This window comes from Propithecus coquereli, unplaced genomic scaffold, assembly GCF_000956105.1.
Source record: "Propithecus coquereli isolate 6110/MARCELLA unplaced genomic scaffold, Pcoq_1.0 Scaffold301, whole genome shotgun sequence".
NCBI classification, from domain to species: domain Eukaryota; kingdom Metazoa; phylum Chordata; class Mammalia; order Primates; family Indriidae; genus Propithecus; species Propithecus coquereli.
This window is the reverse complement of record NW_012148631.1, coordinates 2,051,136-2,074,017: the sequence shown is the minus strand read 5'-3', so window position 1 is coordinate 2,074,017 and position 22,882 is coordinate 2,051,136. Positions and strand designations below refer to the sequence as shown.

At 43.8% G+C, this 22,882-nt stretch overlaps 1 protein-coding gene across 4 annotated transcripts in view; it reads right to left on the bottom strand.

The window, feature by feature from the left end:
* The window catches only part of KCNIP1 (Kv channel interacting protein 1), a 355,148-nt gene that overhangs the window by 31,129 nt on the left and 301,137 nt on the right, over window positions 1-22,882 (bottom strand). The window contains exon 1 of one of the 4 annotated variants that reach the window (XM_012649696.1): window positions 20,989-21,076. The exons of the other annotated variants lie outside the window; for them this stretch is intronic. The gene's annotated coding sequence lies outside the window, so the exon portion shown is untranslated. Of the gene's footprint in view, window positions 1-20,988; window positions 21,077-22,882 lie in introns of those variants that run through there. 4 annotated transcript variants of the gene reach the window in all.

The window sequence follows — 22,882 nt, the reverse complement described above, 5'->3', positions numbered from 1 at the left end:
GGATGACTTTGCTTCCCTCCTCTCCCTGTGGGCTCGTCGCACTGGAATGCCTCCACTGATCAAACAGGCCTGGGACCTTAGACTCAGCCCCAGCAAGTGAGGGAAAGGGGAAGAAAGTCGATTTTTCCTTATCAGTTAATAAAGTCTACAATTTGAGGTATTTGAGGTTTCAACTGGAATAACGAGGGGCCTGGTAATTCCTATTTAGAATGCCAAAGGCCGAGTCAAGCTCAGCTGGAGACCTGATTCCATGGCATTGAGAGTATTATAAGGCTGAGAAAATCTCCTAGGATTGTAAGATTTTTTCTAGCTAATCAGTAACTTTTTCCTCTATTCTTACTTTGGTTATCTCATGACCCTGCAGGGGGAAACAGGCCCTGGTGGTTGTAATTAAAAGGGGGGAAATTAAACATGCAAAGGATATGTGATAATTATTGAAGCAAAGTTCAAGAAGGTGGGAGGCAGTGGGACAAGGACCAGAGGTGTGGGTAACCCTGTACTGATTTCAGATTATTTCTCAGAAAAATTCCTAGAAGTGGAAAAAAAAAGCAAGTGTTATAAAAGAGGAAATATTAATATCTATCCATCAATTGTCTCATCTATATCAATCTACCTCATCTGTCTGTCACATCTATCTGTCTCCAGGAGATCACACGTAAGTATTTTAGTAGTGTTTACCTCTGAGAGTTAGGATTATGAATGGCTGTTATATTCTTTTTTTGCTCATGTGAATTTTCTAACTTTTCTCCTTTGAGCAAGTACACATTTCTAATATGAAGAAATCCATAAAGGTTATTTTTAAGTCACCTAAAAGGACAAACATGGGGAACTCTGCAGTCCTCAGAAGCCCTGGGATGGGTGTGGACGGTTGGAGCCCAGAGCCCAGGCCACCTTTGGGGCCCCTTCTCTGCAGAGAAGTCCAGCAAGTGAGGTGGGTGAGGGTGGATTTCCTCCAGTCTGGAGATCTTCATGTAGCCTTGGCCACTGTCATATTTTCCAATCTCAGTTTCAACATCCAGGAAATGGTGGGAATAATGCCTGCTTTGCAAGGCTCTTGCTGGGTTTCAATGAGATAATGAATGGAAGTGCAACCGGTGTGGAGCATATACTCAATAAATGTCAAACAATTGCTAGCAAGCTTTGTCCACCCTGTGACGAAAAAAGACGATGTGTCTCGAGGCAGTGGGACACAGGCTGCCTTCCCTCTGGAGGAGGCGTTTCTGAGACAGTGGTGGGTGGGCTGGTGCCGGCCGAGTGCCAACAGGAGGTCTCTGCTGAGCAGAGTGATATTAACAGCTACAGAAGCATTTCCTAGAGCCTGGTGCTTCACATGCTTTATCTCATGGGACCCTCCTAAAACCCTGTGAGCCTCACACTGCTACCCTTTTAAAGACAAAGAACCTGAGACTTAGGGAGGTAAGGTGACCCACCCCAGGCCACACAGTTAGTAAATGGCAGAGCTGGGACTCAGATCTGGGTCTGCTTGATGCCAGAGCCCACGTTTGCAACTGCAGGATTATCTCTCATGAGCTTTATAACCACATGGAACTGGGCTGTGATCCCAACTCTGCTGCTTGATACCTGGCGGCCTTGGGTAAGTCACTGCTCCTCTCTAAGCCTCAGTTTGTTCATCCAGACAGTGGCTGTGATCTAATTCCTGTCTCATCATCCTCTGGAGGCGCGTGACGACCCAGAAACCCAGGCGTGTTTGTCACGTGGTGGTTCCCTGGCCCCGTCGTTCAGGTCCTGGAGAGGGCATTCCCACAGTGTCTGGTCTTCCGAGGCAGCATCTCAAAGCCACGCTGCTAAAAAAGCAATTTTTTTGCTCTAGCTTGTGTGGATAGATTTTTAATATTTAATTAGGGAGACCTTCCGCTTGGAGAGAGGGCAGGACTTGTTATTAAATCTCTGCTGCTTGGTCTCCCTCACTTGCCCATGGGATTATTCATTCATTTCCAGTCACACAGTTTAATATTGCAACAGCTAATGGGGAGATGTTGATAATTTGTAAAAACTGGTTGGTCCCGAGGCTGTTGGAGGAGCTCCATGCCTGGACCTGCTGTGGAGGCTAAAGCAGATTCTCGGGAGACCAGGGCTCCTGGGAGCTTCATGTTCATTATCAGCAAACATCCACCAAGCACCTTCTCCGTGCTGGATCCACATTGGGAGCCATGAGGATCAGAAAGACGTCCATGGCACAGCGGCATCCTCGAGGATTCAGGATTTCTGAATGCATTAAAGGACTGGGCTCTGTAGCCAGACAGACAAGGGTTCAAAATGCCTACTTGACATTTCCGAGATGGGGCGTTGGACATTAATCTCTCTGGGACTCAATTCCATGCACTCTGCATGTAGGCTCAACCCTACCAATAGGTTCTCCACGAGAATAGGTAGAAGGGCCTTTCTTAAACAGTCATTCATGGAGTACACAGCCATGGAGTGTCCTAACATGGGAAAGGCACTGGCAGATAGTGAGATTACCATGGTGAGTAAAGACAGGCGTGGTTCTTGTTCCCAGAGCTTATGGTCTGGTGCATGGGGCACTTAACCTAAGAATCACAGACACAAATACAAAATGACAGGTGTGAGAAGAGCTGTAAGGGAAAGCTATTTGGTGCTCTGGGAGCGAGTGGCAGGGGTCCTGATGTAGTGCAGGTGTCCAGGGGAGGCTTCCCTTAGGAGTGATGTTGGCCCTGAAATCCCAGGAAGCAGGAACTGATTAGGTGGGAAGTGGGGGGAGGAGAGAGAGAGACAGAATATGAATCTAAGTATGGAGGGACGATGGGGAGGAGTTTTTAGGAACCTCCTGTACAGAAGCCCTGGAGGAGAAAGAGATAAGATGTATTCAAGGGAAATATATCTAACTACATCCTTACTTTAAAGCCTTCAATGGCTCTCCATGGCCTGCAGGAAAAAGGCCATTCTCTTTAATAAGACATTTAAAAACTTTTATGATCTGCTCCCTGCTTAGCTTTCAGGTTTTGTCTCTCCTACCCACTGTCACTTTCTGGAAATACTTGCTGTTCTGCCAACATGATTTCCTGACCGACACTTCCCCACCTTTGCACATGCTCCTGCCTCCATCTGGTGCCCGACTTCCTTCCTCTGCGGAGCGATTTCCTGGGTTTCCTCCAAGTCTGTCCCGTTGCGGCGCAGACCTCCAGGGGGCGCTACTTACATGGACGACTGCGCGACTGGTGCTGGCTGGCATTGTGCCCTGAATGCGTGGCCCTCTCTCAAATCTCGCCTCAAGGGCTGCTTCCTCTGAAACTGTAGTTTTTCTGTCTTCCCTGGACAGTGTAAATGTGACAGGACCCCTCTCCTGCAGCACCCATCACACTGCATGGCAAACAGGGAGAGATCTTTCTGTGTCTCCTAGACCGTGGGTTCCTCGAGAGTATGGCAGGTTCTGTCACTCAGTTAACAAATATTCACTGAGCTCCTGCTCTGTGCCAGGCACTGGACCAGGTGCCAGCAACGCGGTTACAAATAAGTCAGGCTGGTCCTCTGTTCAGCAGGAATGACATGTTAGACAAATATTTTCACAAATGAATAGGCGATTATAAATCGTTTTAAGTACAGTGAAGGAAAAGAGTGAGGAAGAAAAACCAGAAAGAGCCTAATTTAAGTTAGGAAGGAAGGAGAGTCTGCGAACATAGGAGCTGAAGCATAAAGCTGAGAAGGAGTGGTGGGAAAAGAGTTTCTGGAAGAGGGAATAGCATATGCAAGGATTATGAGATGGGGAAGGGCTCTGCCTTTTGAGGGACAATGGCGGCCGAGGTGGTGGGGCAGAATGAGTCAAGGAAAAAGCGACGTTGATGAGAATGTAAGTGGGCAGATCCATGCACTGCCTTATAAGGACTCAAATTTTCATCTTCAAAGCAAGGGAAAGCATGAGTATCACATTCATAACTGCCTCAAACCAGAAGCCTGCCCAAGTGTTCATCAGCAGTAAAACGTAATTGTTAGCATAGTCACACAACGAGATGCTACACAGTGACGTGAATGAATCAGCTACAACAGTGTCCAACAATATGGGTGCAGGTAAAGCGCAAAATCAAGGAAAATTAATCCGTGCTGTTAGTCAGAGTAGCGTCACCTTTGGGGAGCAATGATTCGAATGGAGCAAATAAGGGTCTTCGGGGATGCTTTTTATTTATTTATTTATTTATTTTTGAGACAGAGTCTTGCTCTGTTGCCCAGGCTAGAGTGCCATGGCGTCAGGCTAGCTCATAGCAACCTCAAACTCCTGGGCTCAAGCAATCCTACTGCCTCAGCCTCCCGAGTAGCTGGGACTACAGCCATGCGCCACCATGCCCGGCTAATTTTTTTCTATATATTTTTAGTTGACCGGCTAATTTCTTTCTATTTTTAGTAGAGATGGGGGTCTCACTCTTGCTCAGGATGGTCTCGAACTCCTGACCTCGAGCGATCCTCCCGCCTCGGCCTCTCAGAGTGCTAGGATTATAGGTGTGAGCCACCACGCCTGGCTTCTGCGATGCTTTAATATCCTTCCTCTGCCTTTCTAGAAATCTGGGTGTTGGTTACATGGGTTCTGGTGCAGATTATATTTTAAGTAAAGTTTTGAATTTTATTTTTGCCTTTTTTAAGTAGATGCAGAAAGACCAGCTAGGAGAGTGTTCTGACTGGATGAGGGCTTATGTTAACTTCGAAGGAGACAGAGGAAAGGCAGATTTTGCATCTCTCTGGCAGAGAGAATCCGCCAGACTAGCTGATGTTGGCTGGTGGTGCAACAGGAGTGAAGGAAAGGGATCAGGAGATTATTCAGCCTTGAGCAATGGGGTGGATGGTGGAACTGTGCTGAGATGTCAAGTGGGGAAGGCTGGAGGGACACCTATGTAACACATCTCTGTGCTCCTGGCCCGAGCAATGGGGCTGTTCCAGAGAATGGGGTTTGGTTAGTGTTGTCTTTCGCTCTTATAAGTCAATAACCCTGTGATCTGTCCTGCAGAACAGCGTTACCACACTTGTGTTCTACATATTCCATCTTCTCGAGGATAGTTCAGAATTATTTGTTCTTCAAACTGAACAGCTTTTTGCAGATGGGGCTCATGGATGTTTGTCACATCGACAGCACATCTTTATTCTCCTTGCAGGTACAATGTCACATTATGGCACGGACATATACGTGTGACCGTTTCAGGTGTTCCTTATGATTCTGGGTGTGGAGAGGAAAGAAAAGAACAATGAAAAGGAACCTCTCCATGGAAGGTGCTCTGGTGAATGCATTTCATACCCTACAGTAACCAACCTTTTGAGGATTATTTTTTAAATTCCCATTTTCTTTGTTGTTAAGGCCTGGTGAGTATCACTGAGTGACAGAGCTGGAATTTGAACCTTAATTATGCCACACTGCTTCCACGTGATCAGGGATGAGGGTCTGCGGCCCTCATTGGTATGTTAGGGGGTGACGGAGACCTTCTCCCCATTTTAGTCTCCATGATGAGAGGAGGGAAACCCAGTGCTTAGAAGGTGCTTGGAGATCTCCAAAAGAGAGCTGCTCTAACATTCTTTTTCACTATTTTGAAAAACATTTGCCCATAATGTCTCTTTATAGGATAATAAAAATGAACCATCTGTGGTTCATTGGAAAACGTATCTCAGGCTTATTAAAAATATATGAATTTTTACTTTAAGATGGGATGACCATATTATTCAAAATTGTAAGCCAAAATGTATTATCTATTATTAACTTATTTTTAATGGACATCTTTCTTATAGATTAGCATTCTAATTACTTCTGAAAAAGTGGGCCTCAGCGAGGCGAGTTTTCCAATTAAAATTGTCCTGAAGATAAATTGAGGTCTCTGGCTGAGAGCACTTCAGCATTCTCCCATCCTTGAGCAATAGCATCTGTCATCCCAGAGGGACCAAGCCGGGATGTGCATTTGCGCCGGATCTGCCTGAAGAGTTTGAGGTTCTCCTCAGGAGAGAACTGGGGCGCTCTCGGCCACGGATCCCGCTAAGGCGCTGTCCCAGAGCCACACAGATGAAGAACGTCAGGGCAGAGCTTCCTCCAGCCTGCTTCCTGCCACCGTCCACCCTTGCTCCGGCCCCTCCACTTCCTGCTCGCTCATCCTTCCTCCAAGCCAGAAATAAAAAGCATCTGCTGCAGGAACTGCTGCTCGCGTTATATGACAGGGAATTTATGGGGTCTTTCAAACACTTTATATAATTGAAACATCTTGGCATTTATAGTTTGATTGAAACTCATTCACGTCCATTCAAATCAGTTCGTGTTGGCTGAGAGCCGTCCGTGCTCAGGTGTGTGCATCGTAGAGGCAGAGAAGTGGGATGAGCTGGACGCTGCACTCGAGGAGTTTGAATGGCTTGAATCCCAGACCTCGCCCACTCGCTGTGTGGCTTCTGCACACTCGTCACCTGCCCAGTGGTGTTGCCTCATCTGTGGAGGACACTCACTTCTCAGGGTCTTCCTGAGGATTAGCTGGATTACCCGGAACACGGCAGGCAGCGGATGCGCAACAGATGGGGGCCCATTTCCTCCCCCTCTGGTCTATTCTATGTGAGGAGGGTGGCCAGGTGGACTGAGTGGGAGCCCCCAGGACATCAGCCTGGGCGTCAGTCTGGCTCCATCTTTAAGGACAATGGGTGTGTGTGTAGCGGGGAGGAGGAGGAGGAGGAGGCTAGCTTGTCCCTAGGGATGCCAGCACAGGGCAAAGAACACTGACCGGGGGAGAGGGGGGACATTGGGTGAGTGCGATGGGAACCTGGGTTCTGGGCCTACATCCTGAATCCTGGGCTTTAAGCATTTCCATTCTCTGGGCCTGAGTTCCTTCTGCCACAAAAAGAAAGGGTGGGGGACCCTAGCTTTCTACTTTTCTAGATTTGGGTGGTTCTCTCTCTAGTTTTAGTTTATTAATCACCTATGAATCCAGTCTCCAGAAACTTCTCTAAAGTCACTAATCAGCAAATGGCAGAGCAGGGTTTAAACTCTGGTCTTTGACTGTAATTCCAGGCTTATTTCCATGACATCAGATCATTTCCATGTTCCTTAAGGTTTTGTCCTACTAAACATTCTATGAAACATACCTTTTTGCTACCAGAAACTTGGTAATCTCATCTTGGGTTTTGCAGCACCACCTCAGCTATTTTAAATTTATATTAATTTCCTCTCGAGATAGCAATTTTCATTAAGTTTATTAGTTGTGGGGAAGGCAAACTTCTTTTGATCAGTCTTAGTTTACTTCTTTTAATCTTCTAATTTCAGTATGTTTAGGATTTGCTCAACATTCACGTGTTTGTTTAATAAGCATATAAGCATGTCCACGCTCACCATATGCAGATTTTAGGAGAGAGAAGACATATAGAAAAGAAGTTTACCATATGTCTACTACGTTTAGATACACTAAGTGCTTTCACATTTGTTAGTCTCCTTTTATTTAATATCTTCCCAACAATCCCGGGAGGTGACATTATAATAGTATCCCCAATTTGCCGTTGGGCAAGCTAAGTCTCAGAAAGCTCAAGTGACTCCCAAGGTCACGCAAGAAAGTAAATGCTTGTACTGGCATCTGAAGTCACATCTTGTTTTCCGTAATTCCTCAATGTCATGTTGCTTACATAACTTTGCAATGTTTTGTTGCAGTCTTGTAATGTTGTGCCCATCTTCTTTCTGCCTTTCTTCTCCTATTTACACATCAGACAGATGGAAGTTATTATTCCCAGAGCTGCTCGGCATTGATTCTTTGTTTCTCTGGGCCTTGAGGATTTTTTAAAAACCTCCCTGCTTTATCTGCAAAGGCTTGGAGTAGAGACTCCAGAGGAGGGGTCCACCAGGGGTCCCACCTAGCATCCTGCCGCTTCTTGTTTCATGTGGCCAAGGTGGGACCTTAAGATAAAGTGCCTTGACTGCTGCAGTTTGATGATGACCTGGCTGCGTGGCAGCCTGTATATGTAGTACCACGCATGCTTAATTGCATCTGGCCAATGAGTGCATTGCATGTTTGGGGATCTTTACTTAGGTGGTTCTGGGGAAAATTGAGGGCATGTATATCAAGCAATTTTTGAATTATGTCTCTATTAGCATCTGTGAATATCTCCCTGGGGAAGCCAGGAAAGCTCTATTAGTTGAGCAGTTTAAAACAGGATTAGAGGAGGCAGTGGAGGAATATCCCACAGGGAACAATAATTATAAACAGCAGTTCCATGTAAACAGGTCTTAATGTGTTTTCTATATTGAATTCCTGAGAGTGGGGATCTTGAGTGGTGTTTCAGCGCCCCCTCCAGGGCCTCGCCCCTGCATACTGGCACCTAGCAGGGAAGTGTTTGGAGCTGAGGAGGAAGGCTCCGAGACCCCACTGGCTCCCTGGGCACTGGAAGCCTCTCAGACCACGGCAATGCTGAGCCAGTCTGGTTGTGCCCACTGGCTGCCCGTGGGCCCTGCGATGGCATTGGTCTTGTTGTGTGATCTGTAGGAAGTGAGCTTGGGCAAGTCACTCCCTCTCTTTGTGCCCTTGGAGTATTTATACAGTCTTAGTACTGAACACAGGGTTCTCATACAGTTTACTTCAACTAATCCTCCCAACATCCTGCAAGGTGGGTTATATCATCCCATTTTACAGATGAGGAAACTAAGTCTCATGGAAGCTAAGTATCTTGCCCAAAGTCACTAATCAGCAAATGGCAGAGCAGGGTTTAAACTCTGGTCTTTGACTGTAATTCCAGGCTTATTTCCATGACATCAGATTATTTCCATGTTCCTTAAGGTCTTGTCCTACTAAACATTCCATGAAACATATCTTTTTGGTACCAGAAACTTGGTAATCTCATCTTGGGTTTTGCAGCACCACCTCAACTTATTTAGACTGTGGCAGCATGGGAAGAGAAATCTTGCTCATTAGTTCTGTGTTTTATGACTGCTGCTGGCTCCAGGGTCCCAGGGGTCATGGCTTGGGCCCGGTGCATACTCAAAGGATGCACCCATAGGCATCCTAACTGATGCTGATGGTGCCATAAAGAAATGCTGTGGCCCCGTTGGGTCACATCCCTTCTGTCCACGTTAAAAGCAAGTATATCATAGTTCTTCTTACACCAATAAAGTGGAATTATGAGATAATAAAAATTAAATTTGGACATATCTTAGATACCATCCAGTGGTTTCCAAACTCCTATACAGACAAGGGATTCTTTAATTGAAGGAAATTGTGCATGGCTGTATGTAAAATAGATGAACGTAATCAGATGCTTGGGATAACGTGGGAGATTGTGAGAATGTAGTTTTCCTTCCCCAAATCCCACAGGTGGTCCTAAGGGAATTCTGCAGATCACCATTTGGAAACCACTGATCAAATTCAACCCTCTCATTTTACAGTTGGTTAGAGTGAGCCCAGAGAGTGACGCTAATGTGCCTGAGGGCTGGGGTTGAGTCTCTAGTCTAAGTCACTGGGGCCACTTAGGGCTCTTTTCCTAACCATGCAGAAGTGGCGGTGAGGGCCCCAGAGTTGAACTTGAAAAGATTCTCCTATCATTTGCTATGAACTGAACAGTAATTAGTTTGTGCATTAATCCATTCATTCACCAGCTTTTACTGAGTATCTACCAATATTTGTCAAGTAGAACTTGCCCTATTCTTGGAATATTCTCTGAAATACCAGGGATTACTCTAGGGCAGGTTAGAAGGGAGCAAAAAGCTTCTGCAAATATTTAGGATGTACATTAGGAAGGGAATATAGAGGTTTGGAGAAGGAGTCAGGCTTTGGAGGAAAAAATCCCACTGGAAATGAGCAAGAAGTAGCTCGGTATGTGATACGGGGTGTGCAGTGTTTGCTGCTGAAGTTGGAAGCCTATGTCTTGGGCCCCCAGATGCATTCCAAGGTGTGAGGAAGCTTTGGAGATAAATCCCTGCCTGGGTTGGGGCAGGGATGAGACTGAGGACCTACTACGTGTTTGGCACTGTGTGGGGCAGTATGGAGGTGGGTGAATAGAGCAGATATATCATTGTCTTCTGAGCTAGCTTCTCCTCAAGCCTCCCTCTTGTTTATAAATGCAGGCTATGCAGGCCTTGCATTCTAAAGAAGGGTTTTGAATTTTCTTTTGAGTAGAACAGAAAAGTATTGAAATGTTTAATACAAGGGGTATGCGATTTGGTGTACATTTTTAAAAGATTATTCTGGACAAGAGTGGAAGCAGGGAAGCCAGAAAGGGGGCTCCTAGATTGAGGAGCATTATGGGCTAACCCCTATCAATGACATCATCTCTAGCCCTCCTCAGGGCACACCTCAGCTCCCAGGGCCACAAATGTCTTGTCTTTTCCCCAACATGCTTTTTTCCCCTCTCAATGCTCCTTTAAATGCATACACTTTTCTTTCTATTTGAAATACTTTTTCTCTTCTTCTCTGCCTCTAAGGCTTCTGTTCATCCTTCAAAACCCATTTAAAATGTTCCCTCTTCTGGAAGCCCTCCCTGATCCCTTCATGGCAGATGTAGTCCTGGTTTCTTCTGTTGCACAGCTTTCTGCATGAATCTCTGTTTTGTGGCTCAGCCTACTTACTAGTTACATTACTTGTGCAAGTTATTAGACCTCCACAGCCTCAGTTTCCTTATCTGTCAAATGGAGAAAAATAGTAGTATCTTCCTCATAGAGTTGTTTTGAGGGATAAGTGTGACCATGCACATAGAGTATTTTGTGCAGGCTCCTATTGTATTACAATGCAATATTGCTCCTATTGTATTTCAAATATAAGGCTGACTATCTGACTTGACTGTGAATGTCCTTCCAGGATGGAGACATGTCTTATTCATTTTGTATCTCCAGCAACTTTTCTGGAGTTGATTGATACATAAATGAATAAGCAAATGAAGGAATGAAAGAATATCTCTTTCTCTGACTTCCCAAATTTCCACATATCTTTTGGCTGTCCTTTGTTAATTCCCCTGGGGGCAAAGCTTGTTCCCCTAACTTCAGAGACATTGAACACTGACTCGGGCCATATATTACCCATGATTCTCTCCCTCCCTCTCATCCTTCCACCCTTCCTTTCTCCCTATTCCCTGTTTTTTGGGAGTCTCCCATTTCCATGCTAATTGGTCAGCCCAGATAAGCCAGGGGACAATCCGTATGACCACAAAACAGGGAATGTGTTTCCATAGGATCAGCCCCATTTTGTGGTAAATGGTGCAGTGTGGACATGGCCCAGATATTCCCAGTAAGTGGATGTTTGTTTCTGTGGAAAAACCTCAGGGCTGTCCCCCTAGGCCACATTTGAGGCCAGGCACATTGTAATGATTTTGAGACTTCACCTGATGGTCAAGGAAGACCTCCAAAAGGTCACTAATTAATATGGTGTTATCTGGAGGGGTGGCATGTCTCTGTCCTTTGAGAATCGCAGCTGTGAACCCAGGTTGGAACTGACTGGGGCCTTTCCGTTGCTCTTCCTGGGTCAATTTGGTTTTGCTTCCACTTGGTGATTGGGAAGCGTGGCCGGGCTGGCAGCCATGCTGCAGTGAGAGAAAAATGTACAGCCAATTCCACAGCCAATGAGTGGAATGGAGATTGATATACATATAACAAAACAAGATAAGTGTCCCAAAATACATTCCAAACTCAACTCTAGCTCAACCCTTCATTCTGCTTAGTGACCTCTAAGTCTCAGTCTTGCCCTTAGTTGGGACCCTGGTTTTTTTTAAACCAACCTCTACTTATGCACTTCTCATAATACAGCCTGACTTCTGGAACCAGACTACTTGAGTTTGAATCCCAGTTCCCTGCCTTACTAGCTGGGTGACCCTCGGTAAGTGCCTTAACTTCTCTGTGTCTCGTCTATAAAATAGGGAGATGATGGTGCCTACCTCATAGTCACGAGGGTTAAATGAAATAATATATATTATGAAGCATATAATGTACATAAAGAACTTTGCTTGGCACACGGTAAGAGCTTAAGAAATATACCTATTATTACAATACCATCGTATTTCGGATGGGGGGGAAGGGCAACATACGTAACCTAAACATCTGTACCCCCATAATATGCTGAAATAAAAAAAAAAAGAAGAAAAAAAATACCATCGTATTTCTTTTTCTCTTGGAAAATCTGGAATGCACTTTTTTTTAGCCTTGGCATTGCTCTTTTGTATCTCCCTTTGATTGGGCCACCAGCTGTTCTCTGTCTTCAGTTGGATAACTCAGAGTCTTTTATAGATGGTCTTTGTACAGACTCTGAGGTAACATTTAGAGAATGGTTACTATATACCAGGAACACGCATTCTTACATTTCATCCCATGATGCCCATTGAGGTGGTAACAACTTACCCATTTTGCACATATAAAAGGTGAGTCAGGGAGGTGAAGTCTGTTCCCTAAGGTAGCAAACATTGTGCAAAATGTAGGGTTGGGATTCAAATCCAGCCTTCTGACTCAGGTGCTGGTGCATCATACAGTATGTAACATACCAACTCCCCCCTAAAGCTAACTTCCTCAGGAGGCACAGCTTAGAGCGACTTTGGGAGGAGACAAGGTCACCTCAACCATCTTTGCTCTAGCTTTTAAAATAATCCAATGTAGGCCGGGCATGGTGGCTCACTCCTGCAATACCAGCACTCCGGGAGGCCAAGGTGGGAGGACCGTTTGAGCTCAGGAGTTCGAGACCACCCTGCCCAAGAGTGATACCCCGTCTTTATTTCTCTATTAAAAATAGAAAAAATTAGTTGGGCGTGGTGGTGTGCACCTGTAGTCCCAGCTACTCGGGAGGCTGAGGCAGGAGGATCGCTTGAGCCCAGGAGTTCAGGTTGCAGTGAGCTAGGCTGACACCACTGCACTCCAGCCTGGGTGACACAGTGAGAATTTGTCTCAAAATAATAAATAAATAATAAATAAATAAACTAAAGTGAATGTGAAAGCAGCTAACAGTCTAATGCTAATGCTGTGTTAGTACCATAATTGAGAAAAGAGATTTTATTCAGGCTCTTCACATAGAATGAGAAAATGATTGCCTGAGAAGGAATCTGCTCTCTAAGGGTGACTCAAGAGCAGAGTCCAGAAGGCATGGGAAACAGGTCGAGTAGATTTTGATGGAGACACATTCAATGCTGAGAAGTCGGGGGAGGATAAAGGGGCAGAGCCGCCAAGCGGCCCCCAGGAGAAGGCCGAGCAGCAGGGGAGAGGCTTGGGGCCCTGGGCTGGAGAGGGCCGGGAAGGTAGAGAGGGGAATCTGTGACAGCTCCGACTTTTTAATGCTTGAATGTTGCCTTGAGGGAAATCAAAGAACAGTGTGCAGCGCTTACTCATTTCCAGGGCACGCACCACTGGAGTACTGCGCTGAATATACTGAACGAACGGCTGTGCGGGACGCCGACCTCTCCTCAAGCGCCCAGCCCCGGAGATGACTGAGGAAGTAACTAGACTGTTCCTTACAGCAGGGGCTGTGGGCATTCGCAGGCTGGGTTCTGCATGGGGCTGGCTCTGTCTGGTGGGGGCAATGCTCTGGCCACAGCTCGAGTGCAAGGCAGGCTGCTGTGCCCGGCCTTTGCAGTGTGCAGTCTCTGGAGACACAGAACAAAAAAACAATTGGCGAACTGTTAACTAGCTAAGCAGACTCCTAAAGGCTAATGGTTGTAGGAGATAACTTACTTGGACTCTCAAGTGAACCACAGGAAATCAAGTGCTTGCCTTAGGACTGGCCGCGTCCCCCTCCTGTGACTGTCCCCCACCTCCGTCCCACTGCCCCTCCTGCTCTCAGCCTCTCCTCCCGACCTCTGCCTTCCCTGCCTTTGCTGTCTGTTTCCCTCCTCTCTCCTTTCTTTCACTTCTCATTCTCCTACCTTATCTCTCCTCTTCTCCTTTCTCTCCAGTCTCTTCTGTAGTTGAAAATATTAGGGACCCACAACATAGGTTTATTTCATTCCTTTAACAGATTTTATACTCACTTTTCTTAATTTAAAAATCAGGTGGTGACCCTTCTATGTCAGTCTCCAGGAACCTGCCTCATCATGTTCTGCTCTGAACACTAGTCCCCTAATGGTACTTTGTCCCATCCTGGGAAGTACAGGCACACACTGGGTACTTTCACTTGATCTGCATTATAAGGGATTGTTTAAAAAAAAAAGTGAGAATCCATTCATGCATTACTTGTGTAATTGAATATAAATAAAAAGGAAATTTTTTTCCAAAAATCAGGCGAATTGTATATTTTATGTTTCTCTTTGTCTGAAGAAGGTCAAGCCAGTTAAATGCAGTTGCTTTTACTCTTATAGGCCCTCCCTTTTTCTTAGAATCTCTAATCTTGGGTAGAAGAAGAAATTTTTAAAAGTTAATCATGCTTGCTTTACCAGACTGCAAAATACCACCTATTCTAATCCTCAAATCTAGTGTCTTTTGCGCTGGATTTAAGGAGATTCCCTCAGCTGCAGGTGAGTCTGCAGGCATTAGGTGGGCAGGTGGCAGAGTAGCATCCAGAGTCAGTCTTATTTTCTTGGTCAGATTGGGGGTGTTCAGGCTGTGGCTGGTCTGGGTCTGGGCACCTCTGGGTGTCCCTTTGAGATCAGAAAGGCTGAGAGGGCTTCTGAACACAGAATGAGTTCTCCCTGGAGGATGGGAAATACATGCTCTCTTCTTGCTTGTCATACAAACAGAGAAGTGTTAGAGACAAAACTGGGAGCCCACCCAAAGTAGGAGACAGGGTTGTTCTCATGCGGAATGAGATGCTTCAGGAAACCCTTCCCATTTACCTTGAAAGATGCCTGTTCTGGGAACACCATGAACCTTGACAGTGTAAAAATGATAACACAATGAACAGATCAGGCAGATAGACAGAAGGATGGGAGAAGTAGAAGGAAGTAAATGTGTCCTTGTCTTCTAATATTTCAGAGAAGGTGAGCAACAGACACTGCGTAAAGCCAATATTTAAGTAATCAAGGATTAAATGTGTCCTTTAAAGTATACCTATATCTACAGAAGAACTAAAAATAATGAACCAAATGTGGAGGTAGAAAGAGGAAAAAGAGAAACCGGGGGAGAAGTTTGGGTTTCAGGTTGTAGAGGAGCAAATTTACTCTGAGCTGCTGGGTCCTTCTGTGACCATCAGGGACCAGAGATGGAGGAGGGACGCGTGCATGCTGGTGCAGGCAGGAGGTCAGGGCTCTACTTCTTGTCCTCCTTGGAATTTCTCAAAGAAGGTGACCTAAGCCTTTATATTTACCAGCATTCCAGACCAATAGGTCTGTCAGTATCTGAACTTTCAAGTGCATGTATTTTATTTTATATCGTATTGCGGCAAATGAAGAAACATTTCAAAAGATCTATGTATTATTTTCTCAAGGCTTTCATAACAAATTAGTGCAAATTGGATGGTTTAAACTAACAGAAATCTATTCTCTCACAGTTCTGGAGGTCAGAAGTTCAACATCAGTCTCATTGGTCTGAAATCAAGGCGTCGGAAGGTCATACTCCTTTTAGAGGTTCTAGATGAGACTCTTGGCTTCTTGCAACTTCTGGAGACTGCCAGCAATCCTTGGCTTTCGGCCACATCCCTCCAATCCCTGCCTCCATCTTTACATTGCCTTCTCCTCTTCTGTCTGCATATAATCTTTGCCTCTCTCTTATGACATTTATGATCGCATCTAGGACCCACCCAGATAATTCAGGATAATCTTTTCATCTGGAGATCCTTAACTGAACCACATCTACAAAGAATCTTTTTCTTTATAAGTTGACATTTACATGTTCTAGGCATTAGGACATGACATATCTTTGGGTGGCCATTATCCATTCTACAACCTAACTATATTAGGTTATGAGTATGTACTTTACCAAGAGCACATTCATTGAGTGGAAACAGTGATATTTGCAATGGTCCAGGCACAGTTTTAAGTTTAAGTTTGGCTGCATATAGATAGCAGTAATTGCCCTAGAGTGGGACTTAGAAGACTTGAATTGAGTCCTGAAATTTGACACTTCCTAGCTATGTGGACTTGAAGTCAAAACTCCAGAGTCTCATTTTTTTTTTTTATTTATTATTCCAGGGTTTTGTGAGGGTACAAACATTATAGTTACACTTTATGTCTTTGCCTCACCCAAATGCAGGTTAAAGGCATGCCCTTCCCTCCCTTTAGTGCTCCCCGTGTCCTTTAGTTGTAGATTTGCCTCCCCATCCCCCTAATCCCTAGAGAGTATTTCTGCCATGTGATCAACCTAGTGTTGATCAATTAGTACCAATTTGATGGTGAGTACAAATGGATCCTGTTCTTCTGCTCTTTTGGTGCCCCACTTTGGATAATGGGCTTAAGTTTAATCTAGGAAAGTATAAGAGGTGCTAGATCACTGTCGTTTCTTATAATGGAGTAATATTCCATTGTAAACATATACCAAATTTTAGTAATCCAATCGTGGATTGACGGGCACTTGGGTTGTTTCCAAAAGCTTCTGCACTGCCAAGGAAACTATCATTAGAGTAAATAGACAGCCCACAGAATGGGAAAAAATATTTGCTCTCTACACATCTGATAAAGGGCTGATAACCAGAATCTATCTAGAACTCAAAAAAATCAACAAGAAAAAATCAAACAACCCCATCAACAAATGGGCAAGGGAAATAACAGAAACTTTTCAAAAGAAGACAGAATAATGGCCAGCAAACATATAAAAAAATGCTCAACATCTCTAATCATTAGAGAAATGCAAATCAAAACCACAATGAGGTATCACCTAACCCCGGTGAGATTGGCCTCTATCAAAAAAACACAAAACAACAAATGTTGGCGAGGATGTGGAGAGTCAGGAACACTTTTACACTGCTGGTGGGACTGCAAATTAGTGCAACCTCTGTGGAAAAGAATTTGGAGATACCCAGAGAGCTAAAAATAGAAATACCATTCGATCTAGCAATAGCACTATTAGGCATCTACCCAAAAGAGCACAAAACATTCTATGATAAAGACATCTGCACCCGAATGTTTATGGCAGCACAATTCACTATTGCAGAGTCTCAGTTTTTTAAAAACTATAAAAATGTTTCAATAATAACATGAGACCTTTATACTTCCATAAGATTGTTCTGCTGTCTAAGTCAAACACCAGATAGGCAAGGGTTTCTTAAGCTGTATAGCACTAGACAGATGCTAAGTCTATAAGAAATGGTTAAAGCTGGTTATGCATGGGTGGACGGCTTCATATGAACCATATTTCAAACCTTTTGCTATCAAATGGATCCAGCATGCCCCCAGATTAATACTATATGTTTCTTGTAATTTAGAATGCATAGAAAATTGACTCTAAAAACCCCAGTGGGCATGCCTGGATTCTCATGATATCCCCCCAAATTTTCAAGTTTTTATTATTGTTACTATTTTTGGCTGTGATTCTTGCTTATCCTGTGACATTCTTGATTTCATGAACAAGTTATGGTCAGAGGCATAACACAATTACCCTATATTTCAACAGATATAAGATATCATAGCAGGAGAACCCACTTCGGGAAACACTTATATATATGTACTTCACTGCCTCAGTAGATGATGACCTGGAATAGTGAATCACTTCTGAAGTTACCATGGCAGGGCCAGTAGACATGATGCTTTGGGGGAAAGAGTGCTGTCACCTGATGAAGGTGAGGTTGCATAATGCTGGCCTGGCAAGCGGCAGGTGAGAAGAGAGACAGAGAATTAACTGGTAGTGGTCTCAGAACCTTTCTGGGGGGTGTTACGTGTCTGTCACCCCCATGCCCCTGCCTCGATCTTTTCTTCTCTGCAGTCCTGCTATCCTCACTTTGGTGGACGTGCTGATGAGCTTTGAGTGCTGATGAATGAAGGTGGGTATGCATGATGACATAGCATACAGAGGAAAAGTCATCCCAGGGTTCCTACCCTGGAAGCTTCACTGGAAACTTGCAAATTCAAAGAGAAGAATTATCCTGTCCAAGAGGACTGATGGATTTTTAACCAAAGGCATAACACATGGGTTTTGTTTGTTTTCCCTGATGACTAGGGCATTCTTTTGGTTGGCATGATCTAAGGCCAAAAAAGAATAAACACGTGCCATTTCATTTAATACTTACAATGACTATAAGAACATTACTGCTATTGTTATGAATTGAATTGTGTCTCCCTCAAAGATAGGTCGAAGTCCTAACTCCAACTACCTTATTTGGAATTAGGGTCTTTGCAGATATAATCCAGGTAAGATGAGATCACTAAAGTGGGCCCAGGTATAGTATGACTGGTGTCCTTACAAGAAGAGGAAAATGCCATGTGAAGATGAGACTGGAACAATGCTGCCACGAGACAAAGAACACCCGGAGCTACCAAGCTGGAAGAGGCAAGGAAAAATCCTTCCCTGGAGGCTTCAGACTCTAGGGGCATTTGTCAACACCTTGATTTTGAACTTCTGGACTCCAGAGCTGTGAGAGAATAAATGTCTGTTATTTTTAGCCATTCAATTTGTTATGGCACTCCTAGGAAATTAATACAACTGTCATTCTCATTTATCTATTTTATACATGAGGAAAGTGAAATCTAGGGAGAAGGAAGAACTTGCTTAATGTCCCACAACTGATAAATGGATTGAAACCCAGCTCTTTTGACTCTGGGCCCCACATCTCTGTACTATTCCAAAATCGTCCCTGAAAAATAAAATAAAAATAAGACCAAAGTCCTAAGAAAGACTACAGATGGGTTCTTCAGAGCTGTTCCAGTGCTCTCCTTAGAATGACTGCACCACACTGGTCCCGATGTAGTTAGTAGGAGGTGGTATTCTCTCCTCAGTCCTCAAATGGGTGAACAGAGTTTCCCATATCGCATACACATTAAAATGGTGTTTTGGGCCATATGGTGAAGGCTCTAGCATAAGAGCCTATGTGTGGTGTAGACTCAATGACAGACTACAGGCTCCATCTGGAACTAGCTTACTTGCTGAGGTACTTGGTGTGCAGAACAGAGGGTGAAATTTTAGAGACAAACACCTCCACCTTGCTATTGCTTCATTTTTGGAAATTTTATTTAACTTTTCTAAATCTGTATTCTTCCTTATATAAAAGGAATAATAATATCTACCTTCCAGTATTATTTAAATTTTTTTCCGTAGAGTGTTATTTTGAGGGTTACGTTAGCTCATGTAAATAAAAGCACTTAGCCCTATACCTGGCACATTGTGACGATGAATAAATGTTAATACTCTCCTCTTCCTTCACCTAGGGTTCCCAGAAATAGTTTAAAACATATGTTCCCTACCTTTCACCTTAAATCTTCTCATTACTGTAACGTTAGGTGAATGATTGATATCCTCTGCGATAATAAAACACAAAGCTAAAGTTGTGAAAGAAAGATGGATACTTATGATATGGAAAGGAAGAACAGAGACTATTTCTACTGCACCTTTAGTCTTATAAGGAAGTGGGCAGTTCTTGAATTAATTTGTAATCTTGGAGGTAGCTGCTCTAAACCTCTGAACAGGGATGGAACATGTTTTCTTGGAATCCAGGGAAGAACAGGGGCCTTGCTCAGTTGTTATGGACTGGCAAGCTGAGTTTGGATCTCTGGAAGAGCACATCAAAGGGACCAAGGGCCAGGAAGGGTCCTTATGTGCACACAGAACTATTCTTCTAGATTTTTAGATTTCAGGTGGTTTTTAAGAAAGCAAAAGTTTTCTGAATGTGCTTCAACTTTCAAAATCTCAGGGAAGCAAGTCCATAGAATCATAGATTAATAGATTCACTAAATTTTAGCTAAAGCTAAAAAGCCCTTATATACAGGGTTAATATATAGAACACATAAAGTTGAGCTGGTCTGGTTGAAGTGGGGCTGAGGGGGCTCAGAGTTTGGCTAACTATCCCCACCCACAAAAATGAATTCAAAGAAACCATTGGGCTACTCTACAATTCCATGGAGCAGAGATTGAAAATCATCACTAGGAAACTGAGACCCAGATTTTTAAACAATGATTTGACCAAGATTAAACCAAGACAGATCATGGATAAAAATCAAATTTCTTGACTCTTAGTCCGCGGCTCATCCAACCACGTAATCTTGAACTTCAGTTTCTGGTCTACCTCAGCTTTGGTTGGTATTTTAGCTAGTCATTTGTGTACAAATGCATGCCATTATTTTGTATGGTTTAGTCATATGATGTCTCTTGGAAGAGAAATTCTGTCTACACCATGCAGTTATGAAAGAATATACATTGACTAAACATTGCATATACATCAAATATACATTATTGGAGGTTGGTCTTGTTTAATGCATTGCTCACCAAATTTGGAATCTTTCCAGGAGACTAATTAATTGTAAGTGATAAAAATCTTACAGACAAACTGTATTCTATTTGAAACAACATCCAATGAGGGGAGAAGAAAACCCCTCTGAGTTTCTTGAGCTCCTTTAACTTTGGAAACCAAACCACTAAATTTCTAATCATAAGCAGTGTGGTTAATCTTGGGTTTATAACTACACTGTCATTAAGGAATGGAGCTAAAGTCACTGCTGAGGAAGTGATTTTTAGAAAAAGGGATCTTATAAGGGTTGAAGGTTAAGAGTTGGGGAACAGAATCGACATTTGTTAAATGTTTTCTAATTGACAGGCACTGAGATCAGCATTTTACAAAGATTTTTACCCCTGTGTAATTTTCCCAAGTACTTCTTAAACAAAGTTAATCAATATAATGATTTTTAAAAGTCACTGGCCTCAACTAACAATACAAATAGTTATCCAACACTTTCAGAGAGAATTCTGATGCATTGTGCTGGTCTCTCATGGCTAATAATCCATCAAGACCCACATGCACACAGGACCAGAGGAGAAGACCCTGACTCCCCTCTCTGGGCGCGCCACAGTTCAGCACCACGGACAGCGCACGGCCGGGCGACGGAGGGAGGCGGGAGCCACACAAAGCTGTTGTAGCTGGGGTTTTTCAAATCTCCTGGGTCTCTGCGCAGCTTTCCGAGCATTTTCTAAACTACTGTCACAACAACCAAAGCCGGAAAAACACACTGGTATAAAACGGCAGGGCTCGAGGATCCGCTTACCGTCTGACAAGTCAATCAGCCCGAGGTAGTGCAAAAGTTTCAGAGAGGAGCACACGACCACCACTATGCCCAGGGTTTGGAGCCCTTCGGACTCGCCCTCCGCCCACATTCTCATGGAACCCCACCAGCAAGACGCCAGGCGGGCATTTAAAGCCGGAAACCACGCTTCCAAGCCTCCCTTCCCGCTGTTCTCCTAAGTGCACGGTTAATTTTCTAGCAATCTCCCTACCTCCTACTCCCTGTTCTCTCTCCCTCCCTCCCTTCCACTCCTCCCGCTCGCTCCACCTCTCTCCCTACTCCTAGCTGGCAATCTCTATGTCTCATAGTACTCTGTGCTTTTATTTCCTCTTTTACCCAAGGCAATTTCTCCAAAGGTTTAACCAATTCCTGAACTTGTGCTAGCCAAGTGTAACCATCACCAGCAACGTCTCATGGCATATTCTCTCAGCACCTCAGAGGAATATGTGTCAGTACAAACCATTTCAAAGGCATAAAGAAAGAGACCTACTAGACTTACTGCTTTAGATCTCAGATACACTGAGAGATGAAAACTATTTTTTTCAACGGGACAACAATTTTTCTTTACTTCCCCAGTGAAACACCAGGCAAGCTGATTCTGGAATACAGGTGGTCCCTGCTTTGATACCGTGAAGTACCCCTGGGAACTGTATCACCAGGAAAGGTATTATAAACTGGACTGAGTACACAGTTACATTTGTCTTTAGGCAGCTTTTATAGCAGTATCAGAAATTATTAAATGGGTAGTCAGGCTAAATAATCATTGGACAGCACTGATGAGCAAATCTTCTGGGAATAGAACAAAAAACAGGGACACAAAAGAGTGATGCCGCTGGTATGTCCTGAACTTGTGGGCTCTGTGGGAAACTTCACCTTCTTCCTGTACTGGAATGTCAGCAGTGAGCCTGGTGGGGAAAGATGTTCAACACAGGGAAGAGGGAAGATGGGAGACTGAGAGTCACGGAGATCTGTCTTTGGACAAGTTCCCAGATCTCCATGAAGTCCAGTTTCCTCTTCTGTGAATAAACTTACCTTTAATAAGAGAACCTATGTAAAGGGTGAGAACAGGGTGGGCACTTAACAAATGCTGGTGTCAGATTTTGAGAATACACTATGTTGACAGCACTGTGGGAAAAAGGCACTCTCTTGAATCATTGGTAAGAATGTGTATTCAGAAATAAAAAATGTATATACTCTTTGATCCAGAAATTTCACATACAGAAATTTTACTTGTAGGGATGGTTGCATATGTGCACAAATATATATGTACAAGGATATTCATTGTATCATTTGTTTATAACAGTAAAAGACTGAAAAGACTTATATGCTCATCAGTGAGAAAACTGGTTAAATAAATTATAATACATACATAAAAGGAATACTATGTAGTCATTAAAAATAATATGGCACATCTATGTATCTTTTCCTGGAAGAATATTGACAATGTGTTGTTAATTAAAAAAAGTAAATTGTTCGGTACATTACCATTTTAATATTGAAAACTGAGGGCCTGGGGTCAGAGGGTGACCCCACAGTTGAAATTTTCTCCCACGTATATGTGTAATGGATTTAAAACAACAATAATTAAATGTGAATGCTGGTCTCCCCTTCCTTTCCTTCTTTGTAAAAGGGAAGACATATTCTACGTATCTGAGTGAGACACAGGAAAATCTGGTCTTCTCTGCTCAGCATCTCTCTTCTCAGTTCTATATGACAATCTCCAGTCTCATTGGTGGCTGGGCAGTGTGTCCTGGAGCCAGCCTGTAGCAGCTTGTGAAAGTTCATTGTTAAATATTTAGGAAATCTGCAATGTAGTTGGTAAACCTTTGGTAGCTTGAAATCAGGCATGGTAGGAGTATTTATACCATGGAAATCA